This window comes from Chanodichthys erythropterus, chromosome 8 (assembly GCF_024489055.1).
Source record: "Chanodichthys erythropterus isolate Z2021 chromosome 8, ASM2448905v1, whole genome shotgun sequence".
Classification (NCBI taxonomy): Eukaryota; Metazoa; Chordata; class Actinopteri; order Cypriniformes; family Xenocyprididae; genus Chanodichthys; species Chanodichthys erythropterus.
Genome location: NC_090228.1, coordinates 40,022,708 through 40,029,984, shown reverse-complemented (window position 1 = coordinate 40,029,984; position 7,277 = coordinate 40,022,708).

Sequence of the window (7,277 nt, the reverse complement as noted above, 5' to 3'; positions counted from 1 at the left end):
AAAATCCAATATTGTGCATCCCTAGTTCTAGAGAAGCAACTAATGCATTTTGCATTATATTTGTGTACCTTGACGAGTTCAATTTTCCATTCCCACTCTCCCAAATGAAGACCTTTTAGATGTGTGAACTCACACAATGCTAAACTCTGCAGGGCAGTCTGCGAAGGGGCCTAATGAACTCAAAGGAAGCCATCACACTGTTTATAAAGCACCAGGTCCATTTTTGGGGGGGTGTGTAGACCTCCACTGCCATCGCTGTATATCAGCATTGACTATCAGCCAAAATTAGTTAAAAGAGGAAGGATATTGACAAAAATCAAATATTGTGCATCCCTAGTTCTAGAGAAGCAGTTATTTTTTATTTATGTACCTTGACAGTCGTGTACGTTGACAAGTTCAATTTTCTATTCCCACTCTCCCAAATGAAGACCTTTAGATGTGAGCTCTCCGTCATTTCAGACATAGAGCTCACACAACGCTTCGTCTCTCCACAGAAACATGTTGAGGACTTTGTTGCCACAGCAGTAAAATAACTCTTTTTGTACTTGCCCTTGAAGAGTCAAGTAATCTCCTCATGTGAAGATGTCTTCCTCTGCTGTGGCATGGTGTGAGGGAGGGCACAGGGCATCTTTGGCAGCCTTTTCCTCCTCTTCAGAAAGTGCAAGTGGTGCTGCTCTAAATTTACTTGATGTCTTGCCAAAATATAAATTTTTGCGGCTGTATTTTTTTTTTTTTTTTTTACTAATTGTTAAATTTAAAAAAAAAAAAAAGGAAACGCCCTCTTCGAAATCTGGTGTCTCATTATTGTTGGATGACAAGTATACGTTCTTTCCATTAGTGAGGGCACTTGTTGACCCTCAGTGATGAAATTATAACCTTTGTACCGTCTCACACAAAGGTGACACCTTTGCAAGTCAATTTTCCATTCCCACTCTCCCAAATGAAGACCTTTTAGATGTGTGAATTCACACAATGCTTCGTCTCTCCACAGAGACACATTGAGGACTTTGTTGCCACAGCTTAGGGACAGGTCCAGGACTGGGACCTGGCTCCCTTGTACTTCAGCCATCCTCAGGTTGTATCTGCAGAATAATAGCCCAATGGTTATGTCGTGTTAAGGCAGGGGTGTCCAAACTTGGTCCTGGAGGGCCACTGTCCTGCAGAGTTTAGCCACGACTTGCCTCAACACATGTGTTTAAAAGTTTCTAGTATGCCTATGTAGACCTTGATTAGCTGGTTCAGGTGTGTTTAACTGGGGTTGGAGTTAAACTCTGCAGGACAGCGGCCCTCCAGGATCAAGTATGGAGATCCCTGTGTTACGTGTAAGTAATTTATGGTTGAGCGTTTTTCTTAAACTATTTAATTGTTAATTATTGTTATATAATAATTGTTCATTGGAAAAATTAAACCTTTGTAAATAAATCTAATTGTTTATTTTCATCTTCATGTAAGCATCCAAAAGAATGCAGAACTTATTTCTAGATATTCAGTAATGGCAGTAAAATAACTCTACTTGCCCTTGAGGAGTCAAGTAATCTCCTCATGAGAAGATATCTTCCTCTGCTGTGGCAGGGGGGGGCGTCTTTGGCAGCATTTTTCCTCCTCTTCAGAAAATGCAAGTGGTGCTGCTCTAAATTTTCTGGATGTCATGCCAAAATACAAATTTTGGCAGCAATATTTTTTACTAATTGTTACATTAAAAAAAAAAAAAAAAAAAGGAAATGCCCTCTTCAAAATCTGGTGTCTCATTATTGTTGGACGCCAAGTATAAGTTCTTTACATCAGTGAGGGCACTTGTTGACCTCACCCTCAGTGATGAAATTTTAACCTTTGTGCCATCTCTCACAAAGGTCATACCTTTGCAAGTGTTTTTTTTTTTTTTTTTGGCTACACATTTGCAGCGGATTGGTGCTGGCCAAGAGTAGGGGCTAGGAGTTGCCATCTAGAGGGTAAGAGAAAAGTACACAAAATACGTTATTGTAAAGAAATCATTGACTACAGGATAGTCTTATCAGACATTGGCAATTAATAAGTGTATTTATTCATTATTAAGATTTCTTGTAAAGATTTACCTCAAAAAAAGAACTAATAACTAAATGTCTTTCATATTGTTGAATGAAGTTAATACCCTCATGTGATCCATATTTAATTTTGCCTGAGTAGTAAGCCCGAAATGTAAAAATATGTAAAAATGTAATGTTTGAGGTCATTGACATCCATAATAAGTGTCTTGATTCTCAGAAAATGTGCAACTGTTCATTTTAATATGTATGCTGCCCTGCCATGTACACACTTATGGAGTCCAGTTCCAGGTTCTTCCTCCTCACAGGCCCCACAAAAAAAGGTAGTTTAAAAGTCCCTTCATTAGTAGAATTCTTACTTCATTAACAGTATTTTTGACATTTATTCAACAGTGCTTTGATCTGCCTGCATTGACACTATTCTTTAGATCTGCCTGCATTGACACTATTCTTTAAGAGCTGCTGTCCAGCCAAAATTATATACCAGTTATCAATGTAAAGCAGCTTTGACACAATCTGCATTGTAAAAAGCGCTATATAAATATAGGTAACTTGACTTGACTAGTAGGGCCAGAAATTCCCTGGTGGGTCCACCATTGTCCACTGCTCCTTCACCTTGACCACATTTGCATTTAGGTTTGTCCAGTTTGCATTTAGACTTAAGAGTTGAACTGCCTCCTTCTAAATGCTCTAAAAGCTTATTCTGGAATGTCTTCCCTAATGATAATCCATTTCGATGTTGGTGGCAGTTCTACAGAACTAACATTTGATTGCAGAGTGTGCAGTACTGCCATTAGGGCAGACTTAGGGTGCGTTCACACTTGTCATGTTTGGTTCGATTAAAATGAACCCTGGTGCGATTGCTCAGTTAGTGCGGTTCATTTGAACATATGTGAATGCTGCCATCCGAACCCTGGTGCGCACCAAACAAGCGGACCGAGACCGCTGAAAAGATGGGTCTCGGTCTGCTTCCAAACGAACTCTGGTCCGGTTCGAAATATGAATGCAACACGGACCAAAGACATGTAACCGAACCAAAAACAGGAAGACAAGACCCTAAAAAGGACAGAATCCTCACGCATGTCGGTTTTTCTTGTCATAGTCGTGAGTTTGCACATCACAGGCATCAGACGCGCGTCTCCACGCAGCAGATCATTTGTGTGTGTGACGGATGGATTCCCGCCGCTGTTTTGACTACTTTACACATTTTATAAGCTCTTCACAAGTTCCCAGCTGGCCAAAATACCATCACATGCAGGCTACACACCGCTACGCACACACAACGAGTGCATTTACCTCAGCAAACAGCATTGTTCCCTTTCAGTCGGTCACGTTCGACGTACATCAGTAGTGACCGACGAATTGGGATATCGCTAGAGAGCCCCTATCAGCTTCGAGAGAACTAAAACAAGCCAATGGAATTGGCGTGCGATATTTGCATAATGCGCACCTCCCCTAACAGGTGGATATAAAAAGGGGGGCAGATGCAATCGCACTCTGTCTTTCGCTTCGGAGCCTACCTGGTGTCCTGCGGCTGTTTGAACTTCAAGCCTCTGAAGAAGTTTCGGCGCTTGTGTTGGTGTGACGACGCCTGCAGCGAGGTCGCGAGTTGGAGTGAGCCGGGTGGAAACATCTACTGTTTTCCCAGCGTTCCGCTGTAATTCCACTGGTTGGTCTGCGATTTGGTCTGGTTCCTCCTGTGTTTTTCTAAACACGTCATGACGCTCCCTGTGTGTCTCGACACAAAAGAGCTGAAGTTTCCCCTTCTAAAAGAGCTTCACAGACAGACACTGCGTCTTTTTCAAGATGTCATTCTGTCTGTGCGTTTCTGGAGGCGGTCGTTTCCTATCCTCTCTGACAGCCACGATCACTTTCTCTCATGTCTGCTTAGCGTGCTGAGACTGTGTTTGTGGGTGGTCATATTTTCTTATGGAAATATGTCCACGTCGGCGCGTTGTTTGCTCGCTTTTCTCGTAAGGGCTTGAGCGCTCAGCACGCCGTGTGCCGTCGAATTGCCGGCTGACAGCGCGCGTTGCCACGGCAACCCTGCGCGCTGTCTGGCGCTCTAGATGCACGGTCGAGACTCGGCTGCCTTTAATGAGGTGGAGTCCCCTCACTTATTCCCCGATCTAGTTATTTTTCTGAATCAGAAAAGTGCTACTTTGGTTAATCAGCCTGGGTGACCAGAGGATCACAGTGGGGCAATACCCGCCGAGTCATTCTCCGTGGGCCCCCCACTCCTCTAGTGCATCGCAAACATGTTGTGACTATGTTCGTGGGTGGATCATGTTTAGATACATGGCCACGTCGGTGCCCAGGGTGCCGTGTGTCGTCCAGTTGGGCGGCCACGTTCACTGTCCAACATGGCTGGTAGCTTCTGCATGTGTTGCTGGTCCTCCTTAAAATAAATATGGAGGACCTAACATCTTAGTCAGGGCTCCAGCAGAGGATCAGATGTCGACTGCTACATTGGAGAGAGTATTGTTGGGCTCTGAACATGAAGATGAGGCTGAGCGTCCCACGGTTGTGGCGTGCTCATGCCGAATCGGATTCAGACTTGGCAACCATGCTTTCCCGGGCCCCTGGGGGTGTCGTGCCACGCGTACTCGCCTTGCCCCGCCCCCTGGCTTATCCCGGATGTGCATGAAAAAACTTGGCAGTTTGTGGCCTTTTTTGGCGTTAATATGGAACGCCAAGAGGGTCATAATCTGCACTACAAGTTTTTTCTCTCTCACTACCCCCTAGGGTGGGGTGGCAGTGCTACGGGCACACCACCTCTGCCCTGCATGAGTCTTGGCTCCTGGCAAGTCTGCAGTAGGTCAAAGCACTCATTGCATGTGGGTAGTTCTGAGTCGGGGTTGAGCTACGCAGGATGCAAATCAAAGCGCAGGCCCCTGGCCAGACAATGTCCACCATGGTGGTCCAGAAACACCCCTGGCGAGTCTTGCTGGGATGTGCCATCGTCAAAGTGTGCTTTCTCGATGCGCTCATCTCACAAACTGGACAAGTGGACAAAGACTCTCCAAGGATCACAGCTAGAGAATTGCAGAGATTAGCTGAGTCTTGAGTCTCAGAAAGCAATAAAACAAACAAAACAAAATCAAACAGCATCTACATCCCCACAAGTTGTTTGGGAGGTTTTCAAGAAAAATCCTCTGCTCTCATCCAGAAACAGTCTCCAGTATATTCAGTTGTCAGACACGACTGGAACTTCAAACGGGACTGGCTTCTATGGTCATATGAAACTAAAAAAAGAGCTTTTTGGCAGCAAACCCACCAGATGGGTTTGGTGCACACATGGATAAAAAGTGCCCCATGCCCACGGTTAAATATACTGCTGGATCTTTAATGTTGTGGGCCTATTTTTCTGCTGGAGGTCCTGGACATCTTGTTCAGATACATGGTATCATGGATTCTATCAAATACCAACAGATAAAAAATCAAAACCTGACCGTTTCTGCTAGAAATCCAATAATGGGCTGTGGTTGGATCTTCCATCAGGACAATGATCCAAAACAAACATCAAAACCAACACAAAAATGTGTCACTGAGCACAAAATGAGACATGGAGCTGGGAAACTGAAGGATCTGGAGAGATTCTGCATGAAGGAATGGTCTCTGATCTCTTTTCAGGTGTTCTCCAAACTCACCAGGCATTATAGAAGAAGACTCAGCTGTTTTCTTGGCAAAAGGAGGTTGCAAAAACTATTGGATAAAAGGGTGCCAATAATTGTGGCCAGCGTGTTTTGGATATAAACATTTATTTCATAATGTGACTCCCCCTCCCTTTCAATTCTTTTTCTTCAATGAAAGGTTAGAATTTTATGAATTAAAGATCAGAAGGATAAACAATGCAGATTTATTTTTACATACTTACATACATACATATCTTTGATCATATTTACCAAGGGTGCCAATAATTCTGACCACCACTGTACATATACAAGTCATGCAGTTAGCTAACAATGTATTAATTTAAGGTAGAAACAATGAGCTAATTGAAGTAATGAAAATGTAAACAATGATTAGGATATATAGCAAAATTTGGAATGGTGCATGTTGATCCAAAGTTTGGATCATCTGAAGTCCTCGCAAGGGTTGGCCCCAACTCGAAATCTTGAAATTAAATCTAATTCAAATTAAAAACAACAGCTCATGCAACATGAGTAGCATCTCTGTTTGGATTCTAATTAAAATACAGCGGTTACCCCTAATTTGAAATAGCTAATTAAAAAATATATATCTGCAACCAGTAATGGAATTGGACAATTTGTAATTCTTCAATAGGTAGATCTTGTCTTTCATAAAAGTCGAGGTCAGGGATCTTGGACTTAAAAAGGTTGGTGACCACTGCTCTACTACAACAACTCTTCCTCTTCTTTGAAGCAGCCCATATGTTCTTGGGGGCAGGGTTGTTTATGCTCAAACAGCAACATTACACACTAACTAAAATTAAAAAAGTGAAATCACAAACAACCACATTTTCATTAAAAAGGCTTATTTCTGCTATTGTAGGTAGTGAGGTCCGGTTCACGAACGAATCATTCTTTTTAACCGGTTCTTTTCAGTGAACCGGTCGAACCAGTTCACCAAATCGGTCTGAATCGTTCCAAACAGTTTGCATCTCCAGTTAGCAAACATGAATCCACAAATTACTAGAGTTACTCACTTTTTGACGTGCCTGACAATACCTCTCGAAATAAACCAACATCCCGGAGTTATTCAGTTACTCCAACAGTACACTTCCTTAACCTGCTGTGAAGAGAGAACTGATGATGATGCGCATGAGCAGCAGAGCAGCTGATATGAGTGTGCGTGCGCGGCGCACACGAACGAACATACACGGCCTGTCACGGTTCTCGTTCTCGAGTCAAGAACCGGTTGCAACGGTTTTCGGATCATCAGTACACAACCGAGAACCGCTTCTTTCGGACATGTCCGATTTGAGAACCGGTGAACTGATGATCCGGCACATGCGTGATTCAGTGTGTGATCTAAAGCTACAGAACAGTAATGATGGTCAGAATACCGGTTAACTATGACAGTTGATGCTATGAGAGGACTCGAATGAGGGGCCAATCTGGCGTATAATGGAGTATAATGTTTTAGTTGACTGATGTTATGATTACTGACTTTATATATTTGAATGTGTTAAGTTTTGTCATCGCGGATGACGTCATTACGTCGGAGCGTAAAAGAACCAGTGAACCGTTTTTTTCAACCGGTTTATTGAATCGAACTGTCCGAAAGAACCAG